We start from the raw sequence: 24,878 nt of genomic DNA, 5'->3' as shown, positions 1-24,878 counted from the left end.
GCTTTTTGAATCAATATTATAAATTTTCTTAAAATTTTGTTACACGCATACACAAACATGGTTCACAAATCAACATTCTTCTACAACTGCAACTGAAGAAATATTCATTTTTAAGTATATGGTTACTGGCTATGCTCAGCTCCACTTCCTGTGGTGTGTTCTCTGATAACAGAAGTATTGAAATTGTGAGGAAATTTTAGATGATTTTTTCTTCCTGTCAGTTAATTTACATTTTAAATGTGTAACAATTTAAAAGTATAAAAACAACTAGGAAGATGGATCAGTGCACAAAAACAGGATGCTTGGAATCCCTGGCAATGTTCATGATAATGAGGAAAGTTAAGAACCACCTGATATCAAGGAAGCCTGTTTTGTCCCTGAGGCACCGGCTAGGGTAGCAAAGATGAGAGCACCACTCCCACCACAACTAGAAAAAGGCATAGAGAAACCAAGTGAAATGAGATATTAAGGGAGATATACTTAGATGTTTATTTAAAATTTGGAGCTTGTGATCGAGATGCAAATGTCTAAAATATGGTGTCTCTTGTAGCCATTACTGTTATAATGATATTTTTAAAAGTACACATTTTGAAGGAAAAAAAAATCACAAGAAGTCTTGCAGTTAAACAGAGCCATCATAGCTAGAAGGAATGTAATGAAAAGCATAATCCCCATGCGAATGAAGACTTGCTTGATGGTCCCTTTGAGGTTAAATAAATGGAAGGCCCCTGCCTCATTGCTATGAAGCATTGAAAGGCTTCCTTTGAAAGCCGATGCCATCTTTGGGAAAGGAGGAAGGGGGAAGAAAAGCCCTCAGGGAAAGGTATACTTCCAATTGACTGATATTTACTTGAAAGAGACTGTTTTAAGTAACAATATGTTGTCTTTACCTGGCCTTTCCCTCCTTCCATCAGTGGAATTGGGTCTCATAATTCAATTTGTCATTCAATTTGTAATTCTGATAGAAATTAAGAAAACTATCTTATTTTACTCTTCTGTGCATATAGTATATTAACTTTTTCATGTTGCAAATATATTATTTATTTTACTGAAAAAAAAGTGGTTCTCAAAGTGAGTTTAAATATTTAGTGTATATTTTTATGTGATGAAAATTATAATATTGATGATAAAATAAAGAATGGCATCTGCCATTTTTATCCGCTAGAAAAATGATTGAATAGTTTTACCTTCAAGAGTGAAAGACATTGTATCCTTGGCCATATAGATCCCAGAGATTCTACTCCTTACCAAATTGGTAGAGTTATAAAAATGTCCATTGACAAGGACCTAAAATTATTTTTTACCTTCCACCACTTTTGGCAACATTCTGACACAGCTCATAAAGGAATCAAAAAACAAAAATGTTGCCATTTGTATCCACATACTTTTGTGAATCTCAGTTCTCAAAATATTGTGACACTCTTACTCAGAAGAGAAACTTACTGGGTGTCAAATCTGATATGTACAGCAGCAACAGCCTTTCATGCAACAGGATTTTCCCAAATTGTTAGTAATTTCATTAGTGATATATTCATGCAATAGCTTCTCATGTATTAATCAATGAGGAAGGTGGGAAACTTTCCTTGTTTCGTCTGATAGCAAGAAAAGTTAAATCTCTATGTATTAATAGAAATTTGGTTGTATCATGTAGAGGATAACAACATTCATATGTATTTTAAAGATAAGAAAACATTCCAAATTAATTTCCAACTTGTCTAGTTTTAAGTTAAAGCCCCCCAAATTTTTAGGAATAGTTCTCTCTAGCTTCTACTATTAGTAGTCTTTTGATAGGGAAGTTTGAGAAACACTGAAATGGACAAATGGGATCCAGCAGATTTTTAATTTTTTTAAATAGGCTATTATTTAGAGTAGTTTTAGGTTCATGACAAAATTTAGCAGAAGGTACAGAGACTTCCCATAGAACTCCCCTGCTGCCACAGTTGCATAGTCTTCTCCAAGATTGATACCCTCCACCCAGTAACACATTTGTTACAATTGATGAACTTATATTGACACATCATTATTGCCCAATATCTATAATTTCTAATAAGTTTCATTCTTGGTTTTGTACATTCTATGGTTTTGGACAAATTTATGTGTTTGGGGAGCAGAGTTGTTTTAAGGATTGTTATTTTGATAGTCATATAGGCTGTGTTGTGAAATATGGTAGTTACTAGCCACATGCAGCCATTTGAATTAAAATTAATTAAAATTAAAAATTGAGTTACTTGGTTCTATAATCACAGTTCATGTGCTTAGTAGCTTAATTACTACCTATGGCTACTGTATTGGACAGCACAGATAAGGCACATTTCTATAATTACAGGAAGTTCGGTTAGGCAGGGCCAATACAGAGGATGGATTACAGAGAGGAAATCCTGGCAGCAGGAAAAACAATTACACACTTATTGATGTAGTAGTAGAATATTAACTCAAAAAATGAGGCAAAAATTAATATGCCATATTGTTTTTACATAGTTCTGTTAGCATTTTTTCTTTTTAATAATCATAGTCTGTAAGAAAGAAGAAAAATGAGAAAGTAATTTATTATAAGTAAGTTGTAGTTTATTATTTTTTTTTAAAAGATTCTATTCATTTATTTATTTTAGAGGGTGAGTATGGAGGGGTGGGGAGAAGGAGAAGGACAAGCAGACTGCACTGAGCATGGGGCCTGAGGCTGGGCTCGATCTCACAACCCTGAGCTCATGACCTGAGCGGAAATCAAGAGTCGGCTGCTCAACTGACTGAGCCACTCAGGCGTCCCAAGAAAAGTTGTAGTTTAGACTGAAGAAAGTATTTTGTTCTAATCATGGAATTCCAGTTAGAAATGACCTTTCAAGTCTTCTCGTCAAATTCTCCATTTGACTGAATCTACTTTAATTGGCTATTTGGTTTGTTTGAACACCTCCAGGAGCTGGCGCACACAGTCTCCTGAGACACAACATTTCACCTGAAGTCCATTGCCCCTGGGGAATCACTGAACTGAGACTGCTTACTGGGAAGCTGTGTGTGTGGGAGTGTGGGGGTGTGATTCTAAGTGCAGAGTTCCAGTTAGGGTAGGAGCTGAGCCTGAGAGGCAGAAGGATGCCTGTGTTTTGTTGGAGCTCCAAACCTGAGAACACAGGCAGTCTCTCTTCCAGTTTCACCCTCACTTTTAAGCAGGGGAAAAAAATACCGTCTGTAAGAGTCACAGGATAAAATTATATGGGTTAATGTGCTTTGAAAAATTGAAAGTGCTGTACATGTAGAAGGTTTTATTATTACAAAGCCCTGGGGAATTTTGGTGATACAGTCAATCCAGGAAAGCTGATATTATGGTGGGGAAACCCTTAGGGAGCTTAAAATTATTTTCTCACCAGGTCTGGCTTGCAAAAGAAACTTGTTAAAGAATAAGACACATAAAGTTATATAAGGTTTTCAGACCATGCATAAATGAAGGTGAATATATTCAAGGTCCAGGAGCTCAGAAAAAGGCATCTTCTTAAATATACTTCTTATTGGCTCAGGTAAGAACTTGAAAATTCAGGTCTATAAAGCAATACAAAAAGCCATAAGACAGACGTGGAGAACTAAAACAGTACTATAAAACAAAATCTTGAAGTTTTTTTTTTCTATTTCTTTTTTTAAATAAATGAATCCTCAATCCCTATGTTAATGTTTAAAAATTAACTTTGGGAGAGGCAAGATGGCAGAGGAGTAGCAGATTGAAATGATGTCAGATCCCAGGAGTTCAGCAAGGTAGGTATCAAACCATTCCAAACACCTACAAACTCAACAGGAGCTACAAGAGAAGAAGAGCAGCAATTCTAAGAACAGAAAATCGACCACTTTCTCAAAGGCAGGATGTGTGGAGAAGTGAATCTGAAGTGATGGGAAGATAGACCGCAGGGGGAGGGGCTGGCTCCCAGCAAGTGGCAGAGCAGCAGAGCACAAAATCAGAACTTTTAGAAGTCTGCTCCACTGAGGGACGTCGCTCCAGAGGCTAAGCGGGGGTGGAGCCCTCGTGGGGACAGTGTGGTCTCAGGTCCTGCAGGGTCACAGAAAGATTGGAGGTGTCTGAGTGCCTGGCAGCTTGGAGTGGGGAAGCCGACTACAGAGACAGAGCCTACGAGTGAGCTTTCAGTTCAGGGTTGCCTTAAACCATGAACCAAGGCACATTGGGACCACTGCTCTTTGAGCAGGGACCCCACAAGTGGCAGATCCAGAGATACTCACCTCCTTTCTCCTTCAGGAGGAGCAGTGCGACAGGAATCCGCTGGATTTAGAGACTCCAAATGGGGCTGTGTGCTGGAGACAGAAATGCGTGGTCACAGGCTGGGTGAGCTCCGAGTGTGGCCAGAGACCAGGGGACAGGAGTGATTGAGCACTTATCTCTGAGGACACACTGAGGAGTGGGGCGCTGAGGTTTTGGCTCCTCCAGGCCGGATATTGGGCGGCCGCCATTTTCATTCCTGTCCTCCAAAGCAGTATGGAAAGTGTTCAGGAAACAAAAGCTCTGAGAGCAAACCCTAGCAGATTACTTAACTTGGTCCCTGGCAAAGGCGGTGCAATTCCACCTCAGGCAAAGACATTTGAGAATCAGTGCAACAGGCCTCTCCCCCAGAAGATCAGCAAGAACATCCAGCCAAGACCAAGCTCACCGATCAAGGAGAACAGTGGAACTCCACAGCTAGGGGGAAACAACCCATAGAATTCATGGCTTTTCATCCATGATCCTTTAGTCTTACAAAGTTAAATTTTTTTAATTTAATTTTTTTTTCTAAGTCTATTTTTTAACTTTTCCTCTTTTCTCTTTTAACATTTTAAACTAGTTTATCTTAACAATACCTTTCTAAAAAAATCATTTTAATCCTTCATTTTTATAGTCATATTTTATCCCTTCATTGTATTTAACCTTATCTTTTGTATACATATAGGATTTTATTTTCTAAAAATTTTTGGGACACGATTTCTTCTAATAGATCAAAATATACCATAATCTAGCACATGACTTTGTTCTAGTCTTCAGTCTGAGCACATACCCTCCTCTTTTCTTTTTTTTCTTTTTCCAACCAACTTATCAATTCCTTTTTTAGAATTTGTTTTAATTTTCATCTTTATAGTCATATTCCATCCCTTCATTGTGTTTACCCTTATTTTTGTGTATATATCTATATCTATCTATATATGCATATACAATATATTTTATATATATATGTGTGTACATATATATAAAAAAGTTTTTCTTTCTTTAAAATTTTGGGAGGTTGTTTCTTCTAAGAGACCAAAATACACCTAAAATCAAGTGGGTGGCTCTGTTCTATTCACCAGTCTTATATATATATATATATATATATATATATATATATATATGTATATGATTTTTTATTTTTAATTTTTATTTCTTTTCCTCCTCTTTCCTCTCCCCCCAGTTTTGGATCTCTTCTGATTTGGTTAGCATACATTTTTCTGGGGTCTTTGCCACCCTTTTAGCATTTTATTCTCTCATTCATATATTTTTATCTGGATAAAATGACTGGGCGGAAAAACTCACCACACACAAAAAAAGTACAAGAGGCAGTACCGATGGCTAGGGACCTAATCAATATGGACATTGGAAATATGTCAGAACTAGAGTTCAGAATGACGATTCTCAAGATCTAGCTGGGCTCAAAAAAAGCATGGAAGATACTAAAGAAACCGTTTCTGGAGAAATAAAATCCCTTTCTGGAGAAATAGAAGAACTAAAATAAAAACTAAAACTAAAATAGAAGAACTAAAAGCTGAAATCAAAAAAGCTATTAATGAGGTGCAATAAAAAATGGAGGCTCTTACTGCTAGGATAAATGAGGCAGAAGAAAGAATTAGTGATATAGAAGAACAAATGATGGAGAATAAAGAAACAGCAAAAGAAAGACAAACGACTGCTGGGCCATGAGGGGGGAATTCAAGAGTTAAGTGATACCAGAAGATGAAACAATATTAGAATAACTGGGATTCCAGAAGAAGAAGAAAGAGAGAGAAGGGCAGAAGGTATATTGGAGTGAATTATAGTAGAGAATTTCCCTAATATGGAAAAGGGAACAAGCATCAAAATCCAGGAGACACAGAGAAACCTCTCAAAATCAATAAATACAGGTCCACACTCGTCATCTGATAATAAAACTTAAAAGTCTCAGTGACAAAGAGAAAATCCTGAAAGCAGCCTGGGACAAGAGGTCTGTAAAATACAATGGCAGATATTAGATTGGCAGCAGACCTACCCACAGAGACCTGGCAGGCCAGAAATGACTGCCACGTTTGGAGTCTGATTTGGAGCACTAATCTAGAAAAATATGCAGTCAAGAATACTATATCCAGCTAGGATATCATTGAAAATAGAAGGAGAGGTAAAAACCTTCCAGGACAAACAAAAATTAAATGAATTTGCAAACACCAAACCAGCCCTACAGGAAATATTGAAAAGGGTCCTCTAAGCAAAGAGAGAGGCTGAAAGTAACAGACCAGAAAGGAAAGAGGCAATATACAATAACAGTCACCTTACAGACAATAAATACAATGCACTAAATTCATATCTTTCAATAGTTACCTTGAGTGTAAATGGGCTAAATGCCCCAATCAAAAGACACAGGTTATCAGAATGGATAAAAAACCAAAACCCATCATATATGCTGTCTACAAGAAACTCGTTTTAGACCCAAAGACACCTACAGATTGAAAGCGAGAGGGTGGAAAACCATTTACAATGCTAATGGACATCAAAAGAAAGCTGGGATGGCAATCCTTTTATCAGATCAATTAGATTTTCAGCCAAAGACTATAATAAGAGATGCAGGAGGACACTATATCATACTCAAAGGGTCTGTCCAACAAGAAGATCTAACAATTTTAAATATCTATGCCCCTAACATGGGAGCAGCCAGCTATATAAATCAATTAATAACAAAATCAAAGAAACATATAGACAATAATACAATAATAGTAGAGGACTGTAACACCCCCCTCACTGAAATGGACAGATCACCTAAGCAAAAGATCAACAAAGAAATAAAGGTCTTACATGACACACTGGACCAGATGGACATCACATATATTCAGAATATTCCATCCCAAAGCAACAGAATACACATTCTTCTCTAGTACACTTGGAACATTCTCCAGAATAGATCACATCCTGGGTCACAAATTAGGTCTCAACCAGTACCAAAAGATTGGGATCATTCCCTGCATATTTTCAGACCACGATGCTCTGAAGCTAGAACTCAATCACAAGAACTCAAATACATGGAGGCTAAAGAGCATCCTACTAAAGAATGAATGGTCAACCAGAAAATTAAAGAAAATTTGAAAAAATTCATGGAAACAAATGATAATGAAAGCACAACTGTTCAAAATCTTTGGGACACAGCAAAGGCGGTCCTGAGAGGAAAGTACATAGCGATACAAGCCTTTCTCAAGAAACAAGAAAGGTCTCAAGTACACAACCTAACCCTACATCTAAAGGAACCGGAGAAAGAACAGCAAAGAAAGCCTAAACCCAGCAGGAGAAGAGAAATCATAAAGATCAGAGCAGAAATCAATGAAATAGAAACTAAAAGAACAATAGAACAAATCAATGAAACTAGGAGCTGGTTCTTTGAAAGAATTAATAAGATTGATAAACCCCTGGCCAGACTTATCAAAAAGAAAAGAGAAAGGACCCAAATAACTAAAATCATGAATGAAAGAGGGGAGATCACAACCAACACCAAAGAAATAAAAACAATTATAAGAACATAGTATGAGCAACTATATGCTATCAAATTTGACAATATGGAAGAAATGGATGCATTCCTAGAGACATATAAACTACCAAAACTGAACCATTCAGTTCAGTTTAGAACTGTTTAGAAGACCTGAACAGACCCATAAACAGTAAGGAGATTGAAGCAGTCATCAAAAATCTCCCAACAAACAAGAGCCCAGGGCCAGATGGCTTCCTAGGGGAATTCTACCAAACATTTTTTTTTTTTTTAAAGATTTTATTTATTTATCAGAGAGAGAGAGGAAGAGAGAGCGAGCACAGGCATACAGAATGGCAGGCAGAGGCAGAGGGAGAAGCAGGCTCCCCGCTGAGCAAGGAGCCCGATGTGGGACTCGATCCCAGGACTCTGGGATCATGACCTGAGCCGAAGGCAGCTGCTCAACCAACTGAGCCACCCAGGCGTCCCTCTACCAAACATTTAAAGAAGAATTAATACCTATTCTCCTGAAACTGTTCCAAAAAAATAGAAATGGAAACTCATTTTATGAGACCAGTATTACCTTGATCCCAGAACCAGACAAAGACCCCATCAAAAAAGAGAATTACAGACCAATATCCTTGATGAACACAGATGCAAAAATTCTCACCAAAATACTTACCAATAAGATCCAACAGTACATTAAAAAGATTATTTGCCATGATCAAATGGGATTTATTCCAGGGCTGCAAGGTTTGTTCGACATCTGCAAATCAACCAATGGGATACAATACATTAATAAAAGAAAGAACAAGAACCATATGATACTCTCAATAGATGCTGAAAAAGCATTTGACAAAGTACAGCATCGTTTCTTGATCAGAACTCTGAATTCAAAGTGTAGGGATAGAGGATACATACCTCAATATCATCAAAGGCATCTATGAAAAACCCACAGTGAATATCATTCTTGATGGGGAAAAACTGAGAGCTTTTCCCCGAAGGTCAGGAACATGGCGGTGATATCCATTATCACCACTGCTATTCAGCATAGTACTAGAAGTCCTTGCCTCAGCAATCAGACAACAAAAAGAAATAAAAGGCACCAGAATCCGCAAAGTAAACTCTCACCCTTTGCAGATGATATGATACTTTATGTGGAAAACCCCAAAGACTCCACTCCAGAACTGCTAGAACTCATATAGGAATTCAGTATAGTGTCAGGATATAAAATCCACGCACAGAAATCAGTTGCATTTCTATACACCAACAGCAAGACAGTAGACAGAGAAATTAAGGTGTAAATCCCATTTACAATTGCCACCAAAAACCATAAGATACCTATGGATAAATCTAACCAAAGAGGCAAAGAATCCATACTTAGAAAACTATGAAGTACTCATGAAAGAAACTGAGGAAGACACAAAGAAATGGAAAAAGTTCCATGCTCATGGATTGGAAGAACAAATACTGTGAAAATGTCTATTCTACCTAAAGCAATCTACACATTTTAATGCAACCCCTATCAAAATACCATCAATGTTTTTCAAAGAAATGGAACAAATAATCCTAAAATTTATATGGAACCAGAAAAGGCCCTGAATAGCCAGAGGAATGTTGAAAAAGAAAGCCAAAGTTGGTGGCATCACAACTTTAAGCTCTATCACAAAGCTGTCATCATCAAGACAGTATGGCACTAGCATAAAAACAGACCTATGGATCAGTGGAACAGAACAGGGAGCCCAGAAATAGACCCTCAACTCTACGGCCAACTAATCTTTGACAAAGCAGGAATGAATGTCCAGTAGAAAAAGGACAGTCCCTTCAACTAATGGTGTTGGGAAAATTGGACAGACACACGCAGAAAAATGAAACTGGACCACTTCCTTACAACACACACAAAAATAGACTCAAAATGGATGAAAGACCTCAACATGAGACAGGACCATGCACTTTGCCTGGTGCCAAATCCATTCTGTGACAAACCTGTGATTAATGAATGAAAATTTCTTAATCTATTAGCTACCAGGGACCACAGCTGGAGGTAGTAACGGACAAACACAACTTTTTTTTCTGTCTTTCACATCACAAAGGGCCAAAATAAGGGGAAAGAAATGAAATTCTCTGGTTCAAATGATGTAGTAGTGATGATGATGTGATTGTATCAGCTAAGCTTATCTAAAATTCATCTGATCATTCAACTTTGTGTGACATTTAAAGCGTTATTTACTTTGAGATAATTGTAGATTCCTGTGCAGTCATAAGAAATAATACAAAGAAATCCCATATATCTCTCACCTGATTTCTCCCATAGTAGGATAGCACCAATTGGAAACCAACATTGATGGAAGACATTTATTTTATTCAGATTTTACCAGTCTCACATGCACACGTGTGTGTATGTGTGTGTGTGTGTGTGTGTGTGTGTGTGTGTGTGTTATTTAATCCTATGCAATTTTATTACATGTATACCTCATGGTCAATACACAGAGCAGTTTCATCACAAGGAACCTCATGCTACACAGCCATGCATCCTCAACCCTTAAGAACCATGTATCTATTCTCCATTTCATTATTTTTTCATGTCAAGAATGTTTAGTAATGGAATCATATAGTATGTGATCTTTTGAGGTTTTTTTTTTTAAACTCAGTTTGATTTCCTCAAGATCCGAGTTGTTTAGTATTTCAAGTCCTTTTCATTGCTGAGTAGTGTCCTCTATTATGATGTACCACAGTTAGTTTAAACTCTTGCCTATGGAAAGACAGTTGGGAGGTTTCCAGCATTTGTCTATTATGAATAAAGCTGCTGCAAACATTCATGTGCAAGTTTTTACGTGAACGTAAATTTTTCTTTCTGATAAATGCCCCAGAGGGCAGTCTTTGGGTTGCATGGTGAGCACATGTTTAGTTTTGTAAGAAACTGACACATGCTTCCAAAGTGAGCACAGCAGTGTGTGAGCCATTCAGTTTCTCAGCAGTGTTTCAGTACAAAGGGCTGTGCCTGGGGTAGAGCCTGTACTCTACAAAGAGGCTGGGTGGAGCAAGGGGGTTCCTGGTCTTCAGGCTGAGTGCATCTGAATTTAGCCTCTGCAACAATGGATCTGGGGGGAAGGAAAAGACATATGACTTGCTCCTTCTGGGGAGACATCATAGCCCTTGACTGTGAGCCAGAGGGAGAGGGATTAATGTATTCTTGGCTGTACCCACTTAGAGTGGGAATTCTGCCATGCTGAGCTGGGAAGGGGCGAGGGGGAGTGGGGAGTGGGATGTAGTTTAAATGCCACAGATTCTTGCTGTTTTTACTGAATTTCAGTAGATTTTCCTTGAATAAATGTTCTTTCCAGATACTTTTTTTGGGTAATTTTAGCAATTATGATTGTTTTTCTGAGGAGTAAGTCTGTAGAACCCCTTGAGCCATGATTTTGAAGAGGAACCCAATACTATTGAGTTTTTACTAGATATTTATCCAAAGAAAATGGAAATATTCATTGAAAAAGATATATGCCCTTCTATGTTTATGCAGCATTGCTCACAATGGCCAAGATATGGAAGCAAACTAAGAACCTAAGTGCCCATTGATAGATGAATTGATAGATAGAAGGTATATGTATATAAAAAAATGTTATGCAGCCATGAAAAGAGATGAGAGTGCCATTTGGGCCAACATGGATGGACCTAGAGGGTATTATGCTAAGTGAAATTTGTCAGACTCAGAAAGACAAATGCCGGGATGCCTGGGTGGCTCAGTTGGTTGAGCGACTGCCTTCGGCTCAGGTCATGATCCCAGCGTCCTGGGATCGAGTCCCACATCGGGCTCCTTGCTCATCAGGGAGTCTGCTTCTCCCTCTGCCTCTGCCTGCCACTCTGTCTGCCTGTGCTCACTCTCTCTGACAAATAAATAAAAATCTTAAAAAAAAAAAAAAAAAAGAAAGACAAATGCCATATGATTTCATTTATAGGTGGAAATCTAAAAAAAAAAAAAAAAGTTAATAAAGAAACAAAAAGCAGAATCAGTCCTATAAATACAGAGAACAAATTGATGGTTGCCCAGGTTGGAGGTGGGAGGATGGGCAAAATGGGCAAAGGGGAGTGGGAGACACAGGTTTCCATTTATGGAGTGACTACGTCATGAGAATAAAAGACACAATATAAGGAATAAATCATTATAATAACAGTGTAGCTACAATTCTGGTGAACATAGCATAATTTACACACTGTTGAATAACTAATTTGTATACCTGCAGCTAATTTAACATTATATGTCTGCCATACTCAAAAAATTAAAATAAAATACCATTGTGTGTCTTTTAAAAAAAAAGATTGATTATTGATTGATTGATTTAGACAGTGTGTATGTGGGTGGGGGTAGGGGCAGAGGGAGAGAGAGAATCCTCAGATGCCCTGCTGAGCTCAAAGCCCCAAGCAGGACTTGATTCCAGGACCCTGAAATCATGATCTGAGCTGAAACCAAGAGTTGGATGCTTAACTAACGGAGCCACCCAGGTGCCCTGCTCCATTTTTCCTTCCTTCTTCCTTTCCTTCCTTCCTTCCTTCCTTCCTTCCTACTTTCCTTCCTTCCTCTCTTTCTCTCTTTCTCTCTTTCTGCTTATGGATGTGTAATTTCTCCAGCACCCTTTGCTGAAAGAGATATCTATCATTCTTATGTTAAACTGCCTTTGCACCTTTGGCAAAAATCGGTCAGGCATAATTATATTCATTTATTTCTCTATTGTCCCCGTTGTGTGTTCTGTTCCCTTGATGTGTGGTTCTATTCCTCCACCAGCACCGCACTGGCTTCATTACTGTAATTATGTAGTAACTCTTCACTTTGGATGGAGTGATTTCCTCCACTTTATTCTTCTTTTGCAAATTGGTTTAGCTCTTCTAATTCCTGTGCCTTTTAGAATAAATTTTAGAATAAGTTTGTCCATATCTATGAAAATATCTCAACCCTGTTGAGAATTTGTTAGGAATTGTATTGCAACTATAGATCAATTTGGGGAGAATGGACATCTTCATGATATCAATCCACTTTTCAATTAATGGAACATTCATTTTTTTGTTGTTTTTACAAATGTAAGTAAAGAATTGAGGTAGGCTTCTGTCTAATTCATGGTAAAAACACATTGGCATCCATTTACTCATCATTAAGTGAGAGTGCCTTTTTTTCTCCTGAACTGCTTAATTTTCTACATTAATGTTTATGAAAGCAACTTTTGTTTCTGTATAGATACAGGCATGGGTAACACAGAAGCTATGACTCTACCTCTAGTCAAACTATAAATAAATGTTAAGTTTCTGGGTGAAAGTAGATTACTTAGCTAAATGACTCATGGATTGTAGCCCTCTAGAGAAGATTGTGAGCACATTAAACCTTCCAGAGCTCTTCAGGATGGGAAAATACACTGCTAAGAAAGGATTTTTACTATACCTCTCCTTTTAAATAGAGTCGAATTGAAATTGCTTACCTCAGTACCTTTTCCATTTTGTTTTGCTGGTTATTCTTACAGCCAATTCTATTTAGGTGAGTGGCCCCACACAGTCGGAAGGCAAAATTGAACTCTTGTGGCTGACAGTATTATTCCTCCCAGCTGAAAGCTGGAATGCATGATAGCATTTTTCTTGTGGCTACATTTGAGGGTTGCAGGAACCATGGATAGTTATGTAAGCAGTTGTTATAGTCATCAATTTTTCTGCCTTAAGAATAAACACAAATCTCCAAGTTGATCTTAATTTTTTGCAGGTGCAGTTTGTTTTTTAGTACCTTTTTATATTAAAACCTTTTCCATCAGCCAGTAGAAACAGCAATTTGATTAGCAAGGTTTTTCTTCCTATGACAATGTATTGAAAGTTATTTTTGCTAGAGATTGGGGTAGAAGAGAGTACAGATGATTAAAACTCAGTCAGTAGGTTCCTTGCTTTAAACTAGAGCCAACAAACTTGCTAACTATATTATTTGCATTGCTTCTAGTTTTAGCCTCTTTATTGAAGGCGGATGAATGTGAAAAGCTTTATTCTTGTGTGTTCAAATCACTCCCTGTATTATATCACTATATTTGCTTTTCCTGGGTAAATTCACAGAACACTCTTTGCAGTTGTTAGTCAGTCTACTTTTGGTGGTTTTTGATAGAAAACTCAACTTAGTGCATTGACCTGAGTAACTGAAAAGTCAAGGTGTAGACATAACTGGATCCAGAGGACCTAATAATGTCATAGAGTCTGAGTTTCTTTCCATCTGGTGTCTCTGCTTTTCCATTGTGTTGGCTCACTATTCAGGCAGGCTTCCCTTCTGTGGCTGACGATGGATCAAGGCTTATATTTGTGAATTTCCTCTCCAGTTTAGTCCAGTAATGAGGACTTTGGTGTCCTGTAGTAGATCTCATTGGACCATGTGTCCCTTCAGGAGCCAGTTCCTGTGGACATGGCTAGAGTAGGCTCTGGTTGAGTAGGCTGACTTCTGTAGCCAAGAAGGGTTTCCATTCTACGGCTCAGCATGAAGATAGAGTAAGTGAGTCGGAAGTACATGTGTCTGGGAAAGGATAGGGGTTACTGGATAGGCAAAAGTCAACAGTTGTCAACTGTACCAGGTTCGTTAAAGAAATGATTGGATTATGCAACATAAATGTATACTCCTAAATTAACAAAAATGAGGAAAATAACTAAAGGCATCTAAACAAAACCCATTTATAAGGATGTTTAATAAAATTACAAATATACAGCAGCAATGTAGGGGAGGGGGAGATAAAGGACATTTTCCTCTACCTATTTTAGGTTCTCTAGCTGGGGCTCTGTAAATTAGACTGGCAAAAGAAGACTAACAAGAGAAAAAAAGAACAGAGGTGTATTAACGTGTGTATCATGCATACACATGGGAGTACCCACTGAATCATCCAAAGGGGTAGTTAGAACTTGTACTTACATATACCATCTTATGCTAAATGAAAGAAAAGAGGTTTTGGGCTTTTGGGTGAGGGAGGCAAGTTCTGGGAAGGTGACCAGGAAAAGTATGGCAAACAAGGGTTGTTTAGTAGGGTTTGTTAGGCAGATTAAAGTAGATTTCTTTTCCACTGATAAATTACTAAGAGTCCTTCTCTTCCTGGTATGGGAGAGGGAGACCTTTTTACAAATGACATTTCCCTTATAAATGTAAATTTCCTTTACAAAAGAAAAGCCTGTGGAGCCCCTGGGTGCCTCAGGTCATGGTGGGGCGCTGGGGGTGGTGGGAAGCTCCCTGAATTAGCAGGGAGTCTGCTTCTGCCCCTCCCCCTGTTCCTTCTCTCTTCCTCTCTCTTCAATACATACATACATAAACCTGTGCCCTGTTTTTTAGAGCTTTTTCTGTGTCTGCTGGTTCTCACTGGCTTTTAGCTCCAAATAATACATCTGCCAAAGCAGCTTTTTTGGGGTGGCATATTCTAGTACCTTCCAGCAACTTTTCCTCTCTGGGCCTTGATTTGCTCACATATAAATGTAGGGCGTTGAGTAAATATTTCTTAGGTGTCTCAGCTCTAACACTCTGTCATTCCCTGATCAGCAGTCACCACTCCTGCTGAGTATCTTGGCTTTCTCAGCCTTGAAGGCTGAGGTACATTGAAGGTAAAGATGTTGCATCTGTGAATACCAGTAGCCTTAAGTATTTTCCACTTCCGTCAAGTGCTTCAGAGGACTGCACAGATATGCACAATTTGGAAAATATACAGCCCTTGTGTATAGCTTTAGGGCCCTTGCTTATACACGGTGATAGGATGGAAGGTCCTATACGTTGACTTAAAAAAGTATTCTGTTTGTTAGTTTTCCAGTATGTACTTTGTTCGGAGGAATGTTTTAATTATTGTAGGGCTGACTGTTCTGTTTAGCTAACTTATCTTTCCCTGGCATTAGCTGATAAACACTGAGATGGTAGGAGCCGGTTTTAAATGTAGGTCGGTTGTGATTTGTGAACAATTTTCTGAGAGAGCCATATCCCTCATTCATTTACTGAACAAAATATACATGGAATGTGGACTATGTGCCATGCATCATTTTAGGGAATGCAATGGCAAATAAAACCTTACGGAGCTCACATTGTACTAAGGAAGATAAACAAATATGCAATAGAAGCCAGAGAGGATGGTACAAAATGAAGCGAGGCGATTGTTTGAGAGGTACTGGAGGGCTGTTTTATGGTCACTGGAAAAGACCTCTCTAGGAAGGTGACATTACAGCAGAGACAGAAGTTATGTGAAGAAGCAGGCTCTGTCTCCCCGGGGTGGGGGGGGGGGGAAGGGAGAGTGGAGAGGTGGAGAGATTATTCAGTGGAGAGTCCTTAAAGTGAGAACGTGCTTGACATGTTTGAGGAACTTCAGACTGGCTGGAGCAGGGTGGGAGCCTGGGAGGGAGAGTAGCAGGAAATGAGATCAGAGGACTTGCCAGAGGCCAGATCATGCCGGTCCAAGTAAGGCCTTGTAAATTTTTTTCCCAAGCACAATGGGCAACCTTGGAGAACTCTGAGATGAGAAGCGACGAGATCTGGCGTGTTCTGCAAAGGACCTCTTAGGCTGCCTTATGTGTTCTGCAAAGGACCTCTTAGGAAGCTGCTGTGGAAGCCCTTGGAGTGAGGCTGTCTCTCGCCTCCAAGGGGCAGCTTCCAGGAGCGCAGCCAGCCCTGTCCGCTCCTGAATACACCTTGCTCTCTATTCTGAGCTTCTGTGAACCAGCAGGTCCGCGGTTCTCAGTGTGAAGAAGAGACAATGGTGTTTCTATCCCTACATGAGTGGATGGATATGCTTACTAGTGTTAAAAGATAAACTGAGGCATCTTACATCTTTAAGGGCAAAAATCAGTTGGAATAGGGCAGCCAACCTGGAAGTGGTTAGGAGGGTACTCCACTGCCAGGAGCTGGGGAAAGACTTCTATAGAGAAGACAGGAAGTAAAGCAAGGAAATTATTTGACTGGCTATAATTTAAGCAGTTGCCTTATTTGGGAAAGTCTAGTTGGCTTTTTGTGTTTGGTTGTTCTGAGGTTTTGATTTCTTATCCTTGGAGCATTTCAGGCTGAGGTTTTGTTTTACTGACATAGGCTACTGAGGCACCGAAGCCTCCCCACTCTCATGGCCTCCTTGTTTAATTCACTTAACACTATTAAAACAGCACCTTGCATGATGGCGGGATGCTGAGGTAAATTTTATTACGTTGTGAGTTGTATAAACTGACCTGGGATGTGACCACCACTTATAAGATTGTTTCTCTGGAGATGTCATTTCCAAGTTCAAATGAACTGACTTAAGAATTTTTTTTTTTCTTAAGATTTTATTTATTTACTTTTAGAGAGAGAGAGAGCAAGCGAGAGCAGGGGGAGGGGGAGAGGGAGAGAGAGCAAGCGAGAGCAGGGGGAGGGGGAGAGGGAGAGAGAGAATCTCAAGCAGACCCCAGCTGAGTGAGGAGCCTGATGTGGGGCTCGACCTCACCACCCTAAGATCATGACCTGAGATGAAAGCAAGAGTCAGGCTCTTAAACGACCGCACCGCTCAGGCGCCCTGAATGTTTAATATCCTAAGAGTTAATTTGTAAGTTGATGCCCAACTTTTTTCGTAACCCAGTACTGGGAACATTTTAGGAAAGTTACCAATACATTAGGGATTAAGAAGAACTAATGAATAACATGGGGATAAAACAGAAGTTAAGTTTTTTCTTTTTTGTGATAGAGAGCTATAGTAATGACTCAAGACCCAGATGAAATCCAACTGATGTCTGCATAAGACCCTTCTGAACCAAGTAAAATATTTTAAGAAAAGTAAAACCGAGGAACAAAAATTTTACACTAACCTTATAATTAAGTATAAACCTTTGTTTGGTCTCTTTTTTAACTATCTCTGCTGCCCTCAACTAGTATGGGCCAGTGAGTTGTATTATACTTTTCAGAACTGAACATCATTCTGTGGGTGAACATAGTGGGCCTAAGTTCTCCAGTGGTCAATGAATTTAGCAATTCTATTAAGTCTCTCATACGCTAACATGCTTGGTTGATGTCAGTTATGTGCTTGCAATGTTATACATGTAATAAAGATAATGCATAGTGGTTATACGCTCTTTGTTTCGGGCAAAAGCTCACTGGTAACTTTTTCTTTTACTCTTGCTGAATTACAGATGGAATGCCTTGATTAGTATCATTATGTCTGAACCAGATCTTTCAAAATAGTTCATGAGACTGTGATGTAGAATTGAATCAAAACCTTACTCAGTTCTCTGCATTCCATAAGGCTTATAACTGTGATGTGAGAAAAAAACCTAGTGGAACCTAACATGCTTTTAATTAAGTCTTGGAGGTTACTCAGCCCTACGGTTCTTATTTGGATAAAACCAAACAGGTTGTGTCAACATCTCCCCAACTGTGAAAAGCATAGCTGGCTACTGAATTTCTTAGGGATACCCTGTTTGTTTTTCCAAACCAGTGAGGGGGACTTCAAAATCTAGATCCATCTTTTTTAATACATAAGAATTTGAGTTAAGCTGGAATTGAATGAAATGTTTATTCACTTGATTATTTGACAGGAGAAATGACTAGAGAAGGGAAAAGAAATGCCAGGAGGTTGAAAGGCTACGTCTACAAGTACACAAGTCACACTTTCCTTTCTAGCTCCTCTTTTTACTACAAGGAAACAGTTGCTCTTGGCTGTAGAATTTCATTAATTACAAAAAAAATTTCATAAGGGTGGGCCGAAGTGGTCTAAAGTTAGAAAGAAATACAGATATCAAGTCTAAAAGCCTCTGACATTGAGAAAGGACAGAAATATTGTCCCATATATAAGTAACTATTTTTTCTTTTTCTTTTCTTTTTTTAAGATTTATGTATTTATTTGAGAGAGAGAGAGAGAATGCACACAAGTGGGAAGGGCAGAGGAAGAGAGAATCTGAAGTAGATACTGAGCTTCTCAATTTCAGAGAACATTTGTAGAGATAGAAGAGTCATTTGATCGATACAAGAAAACTATCATTTCTGTGTATTTACTTTTTTGGTAAGAACTAGGCTAAACTAGATGCCAGACGATTGACCAGAAATGGAAGTTATGCTGGGGTGCCTGGGTAGCTCAGTCATTTGAGTGACTGACTCTTGGTTTTGGTTCAGGTCATAATCTCATGGGTCTTGAGACAGAGCTCCGAGTTGGGCTCTGTGCTAGGCATGGAACCCATTTCAGATTCTCTCTTTCCCTCTGCCTCTACCCACCTTTCTCTCTCTCTCTTAAAAAAAAAAATATATATATATATATATATATAATAATAATAAAGTAAAAAATAAAGATCATTGTCTCCATGTGTATGCATCCTGTAGCAGAGAGGGCGTTCACAGGGTTAACCCGATTTGACCTGTAATCACTTTTACTTGTCTCTTCAAGTTGTCTTATTGTTCCAGAACCATGGCATCATGTATCCCTATCATCTTCTGCTTATGTTCACTTGTATAGTTATTTGGCTAAAATTTTGGCAGCCCTGCTGAGAAATAGAGCCAAAATATTCCAGACTCTAACACTTTATTTCATCATGTGAAATACATTTTTGTTTTAAGATGAGACTTGGTTTTGCCTTTCTTCCCGAGATGCTTAAATAGAGATAAAGTTAACCACATAGGCTGCGTGTCTGTGTGGTCCTTTTCCTCCTTTAATTGTGGTTTGGAAAGAACTGATGCTAGAAATGTCTTGGTCTTCCTAATCTGTTCAGGGTCTTTTCTAGTACTATTAAATACATTGTCTTTTTCAAAATAGAGCCCATCTGTATCTGGATGATACTTTGTTTCAGCTTGGAATCTATCCCAAGTATGTGCATGGGCAGGAAGAAGTCAAGTCTAAGGCTTCAGTCAAAGTGATACTACATCTTTAGGATAGAAAGATGTTAGGTAGCATAAACCTAATCATTTCAGAGAAGATTTTGAGTTTAGGATCGTGTAGGTTTTTTTTTTTTCCCCATGTAGTTTATTTACTCTAAAAGACCCCATGGCATAGTGTATAGGGGCATGAATTTTGAGGAGCAGATCACCCTAGAGTCTTTTTCTTTTTTTCGTCCTAGAATTCATAATCTGTTACCAACAGTGTGAATTTGGACAAATTACTTGAAATCTCTAAGCCTTGGCTAAAATTATAAAAATAATCATGTTCTTATAAGAATGATTTTGATAAGTATTCTTATAAGAATTAAAGAGTTGATGTACATAAAACATTTACTGTTATCTCTGGTACATAGTAACTTTTTAATAAATTAAATATTTTTAGCAATGAGACAATTTGGAATAACCCAATAATGGCTAACCCTCAACAAACTCGGCCATAATACAGTTTTAAGAAGTAAAATAATACTGCATTCAGATTTTGTTCCCTTGTGAAAATGAGTAATGACTTTGTTATTTTCTGTGTTGGTGTAAATACCAACAATATTTTCATTTTTCAAATTGAATTTCAGATGATTTGTTATAGGCCTAATTATTAGCTATTTTATTTAGAATTTTAAAGGTAGAATTATATTACATGCAAGCCACTATCTCTACTAATTTTATTTTTTTATATTGTACCAAAAGAGAGAAATTTACTAACATTGGATTTCATAATACATTTCTATCTGAGCCTATCAAAGTACCATCACAAAGAAAGAACATGCATAAGAGAGTTATAGACTAGAATTTTTGTGTTGTGAACTGTAAAGAAATCCTAGCTGTTTCATGAAATTAAAACCCAGATCTTCCACTACTTTTAATAAAAGAAACATCTCTTGGTGAACCCATCTCTGATCCCAAGCTCACTTTTTCTGCAGTTTCTCTTGATTTTTCTACTGCTGCCTCTGTCCTGACTTCATGGTGTTGGAAATTTATGGCCCTGCCTTCAAAACTCCAACTGTATATAACAGACCTTCTCTTACTTCTTCATTCTAGCTGAGGTGAGAATGGGATATTCATACCACCTTCCTGGAAGCATCATCATACTTAAGCTTGGGATATAAAACATGGGAAAGAAACAGAGTGTCATGAATCTTGTTGATCAGGCTTAAAAATTATGTGACTTTCTAGAGCCCTTCAATTAGTAAGAGATGTTGGGGGGAGGTCCTGTCTACAATGTTGCAAATTCCCTATTTATCACCTACCAGTAGGAACCCCTTTGAGGTGGGTGTTGTGATGTGTTGCCCAGACTCCCCTTTAGGATCAAGGCAGTTCATCATCACTGTTGGTAGATGGAGCATTGATAGAGCCTAGCATGAGATTGCAGTATAATTGTTAGAACTTTCACTGGTGATAAATAGTAATTGTGATGTGACCTGGTAAAAAGAAATAGACTGGTAGGTATGCTAGGTAAGTATTTGAGAGGCTCAGGCAAAATTGTGATTTAAGAATTATTGAATTGGATGGCTGTTGCTGGGGTGGATTGATACATTAGGGAAGGACAATGAAAGCTAAGGTAAGGGTGAAAGCCAGAGGGCCTCCTTGGGGTCATACACTCTAATGTTCTGCCGGAGTACGGAAACGGCTAATGATCAAACCCAGGACTTATAGGAGTGTCAGAATTCCAAAGAAGATTGAATTCTCAACCCTGGCAGTTCTGCTTTACAAAATCCAGCATGCTATTTGGGAAGGATTGAGATCTGGGATAGAAATATTTGGGTTGAAACACTTGAAAATCTTAAATCCTTACATTCCTTTGAACACGGGGCTTTTATCTTCTTTTCCAGGTCTTGCTTTAGACAATGTAAAGAGGCATTTGTTCACAGACAATGTAGAGAGGATTTTTCCTTGCAAAAATGACATCTGCATGTCCTCTCCACTCCCAGCCCCTCCCCACTCCCCATGCCTTTACCCTGTGTACCTCCTGAGCAATAGCTAGGTCAAATTACAACACAAAATGCCTGGGAAAGTGCTGGCTGGGTCTGCTAAGCAAGGAAGGGGACTAGAGAAGTTGCAGGACGTAGTTAACATATACTGGTTGGAACTGGAAGAGTACATATGGGAGTGGGTTTTAAGGGTGCTGGTTCAAACAGCAAAGGAAATAAAGAGTGAAGGAGAGTTTATCAATAAGACAGAATTTAACATTCTGGCAAGGCCTCAAAAATAATAGCCTTCTAGGTTGGATCCTGGAATTGGAAAGGTGCATATTTTAAGAAGTAAAAATGCCAGAACTTTCATGACAAATAACAGAGGAAGCAATCAAAGGGCTCAGAGAATTTGCGCATATGGGAATGGACATGTCATATAAGTCCAGGCTGCCCACCGGCTGACTATGTTCTGTGATAAGGGCTAGATAGCACTCTCTTTATCAAAGCATAAGAGCATTCCAACTTCTGCTTAGGATTTAAGAAGCTGGAAAGAACATAATTCCACTCTTTTTTTTTTTTAAAGATTTTATTTGTTTATTTGACAGAGAGAGATCACAAGTAGACGGAGAGACAGGCAGAGAGAGAGAGAGAGAGGGAAGCAGGCACCCCGCTGAGCAGAGAGCCTGATGCGGAACTCGATCCCAGGACCCTGAGATCATGACCTGAGCCGAAGGCAGCGGCTCAATCCACTGAGCCACCCAGGTGCCCCCATAATTCCACTCTTATTACAACATCATCACAATGGAAAATTTGTAAGTTCACAATTTTTCTTAAAGACATGGGAGAGCTGAAGTTCCAGGGTAAGAAACTAACCTGAAATCAGGAAATCTGTCATCTTTAAGGGGAGATAGAAATTAAACACTTGCTTACCAAGGACAGATACCATCAGACACTTACAGACTTAAGCTTACAAAAACTAAGTAATAAATAATAGTGTTTTATTGCTGGGAGAAGGGAAGGAGCTTGGAGAGAGAGTCTCTCTGAGGCATAACCCAAAGGGAAATCCTAAAGCTGATGGTGGAACAGAAATTGAGTTAAATCAGGTTTTACCATAAACCAGCTTTTACTCTAAACACAAAGTAATACTAGAGGAATTCTGTGCTTGTGGTGTACCAATAACAATGCAAAACCCAGCTCAACTTCTGGCCAGATTTACTCAACCTCCCATAATAAAGGTCTAGCAGAAAGAAAGGCATGCCCATTTCCCAGCATAAAAATAACTCACCTCCATCTTTCAACAATAAAAAATTACAACAGACACAAAGATGTAAAAAGAGTTAATCCACTATCAGAAGACAAAGCAATCAACAATAACTTTACTCAGATACAACACAGGTGTTAGAATGATTAACCAGGAAATTAAAATAATTAGGACCACTATGTTAAGGACTCAAGTGTAAAAGGTAGAGAGCATTCACGATCAGTTGGGTAATTCTAGTAGAGTGATAAAAATTATAAGGTCTCAAAACCAAATGTAAATGTTATAAATGAAAAAAATTTTATAAATGAAAAAAATTATAGAGATGATGAATGATTTTGATTGGTCCATCAATTGACTTGACACAGTTGAGAAAAGAGCCCGTGAATTTGATGATAGCTCAATAGAAATTACAAAAATTCATATACAAAGATAAAAGAGAATGGGGAAAAAACTATCTCAGAACAGAGCAAGAACTATGGGACAATGTCGAATGGTCAAATATACATACAAGTGAAATCCTAGAAGAGGGTGGGGAGTACATAAAGCAACAATGACAACAAAATTGGGAGAAATAATGGCTGATACTTTTCCAAAACTAATGACAGAAACCGAAGATTCAATCAGACACCAGAACCAAAGAATATCAGCTTGATAAAAACCAAACACACATACACAAACACATATACACACAGGAAATAAGATACATTACATAGAGAGGGACAAACATAATAAACTATATTTCTTGTGTAGGAACTACATAAATCAGAATTCAGTGGACTGACATCTTTAATCTGGTGCAAGAAAAAAACCCATAACCATCGTGTTACAATGAGTGTGGCACCAGGATTGCTGAACTCAGTGGTGGCTCTCCTCTGTAGGTCAGGACTGGTGAAGAAGATGTTGCTATAGATCTGGGATCACTGATAACAAAGAGGATGAAAGAATCCTGAAATAGAAGTCAGGTGATGTACTTAACTCTCAGAAACATGGCGGATGCAATTATTATAATGATCAAAGGTCAGAGTAGAAGCCAGGCATGTCTGACTCACAGAGATATAGCATGGCATTCCCAGGGGCAAAATCGATGGGTCATCAATAATGATATTTCACAATGTACACAACCAAAACAGATCAAGCATTGATGATCACGAAGCTAAGAGCAGCCACCCCAACAAAATGTCATAATCCCTTGCTCAGTTTGCAGACTTCAGCCAATTCTCAGATATAGAACTCACTGAACAAAGGAAAGGCCAACTTCCCATGAGGAACGATCTTGCAACATTGACAGCATGTATAAAGAACAATGATCTCTCCAGTCCTCACCCAAAAAGACCCATGACAATTTATTTGGACTAATATGCTTTGGAATGAGGAGTATCCAAACATATTGCTAATTTTTGGACATAGAGTCCAAGTTCACATTATTACCTGAGGACCCAAAGCATCATCTTGGCTACTCTGTTAGGGGTATGTGTGTTAGGTAGAATAATGTTCCCTCAGAGAGGTGCTAATTTCTAGAAACAGAATATATTGTGTTACATACCAAAGGTGTCAAAGTGTTTATTCTTCTATAAGGGTAACATTCAACAGAAAATAAAGATGGTTTTCCAAGAAGTCATACCTTCATATGCCAACCTTAACAGCTACTCCTGGTTCTCAAGCACAGATTCTGCTGATAAAGTCTCCTATTGTTATGGTTCCCTTTAGGGACACCTTCGTGGGAAGCTCATTATAGTGGCTGTTCTTATAGGGTCCTGGTGTTTTGCATCTTATCAAGTAGCTGACAATGAGCTCCATCATGCTTTGGTATCTGGGTAGCTCATCACTAGTATCATGGCAGTTCATATCATGGTAGCTCTTGGTAGCTACCAAAGCCACTACTCATTTCCTCAGGAGAAGGTTTTTTTGTTGTTGTTGTTTTGTTTTGTTTTTAGATACAATTATTTATTTTAGAGAGAGCATGAGCAGGAAGAACAGAGGGAGAAGGGGAGACAATCTGAAGCAGACTGTGTTGAGGGTGGAGCCTGAAGAGGGGCTCAATCTCACCACCCTGAGATGGCAACCTGAACTAAAACCAAGAGTCCCATGCTTAATCAACGGTACCACCCAGGGGCCCCTCCTTAGGAAAAGAGTTTTTTGCCTTCTTTTTA

Source organism: Enhydra lutris, unplaced genomic scaffold (genome assembly GCF_002288905.1).
Source record: "Enhydra lutris kenyoni isolate GAN:26980312 unplaced genomic scaffold, ASM228890v2 scaffoldscaffold1, whole genome shotgun sequence".
Lineage (NCBI taxonomy): Eukaryota > Metazoa > Chordata > Mammalia > Carnivora > Mustelidae > Enhydra > Enhydra lutris.
The sequence above is the reverse complement of the archived record's forward strand: the minus strand, read 5'-3'. Positions refer to the sequence as shown.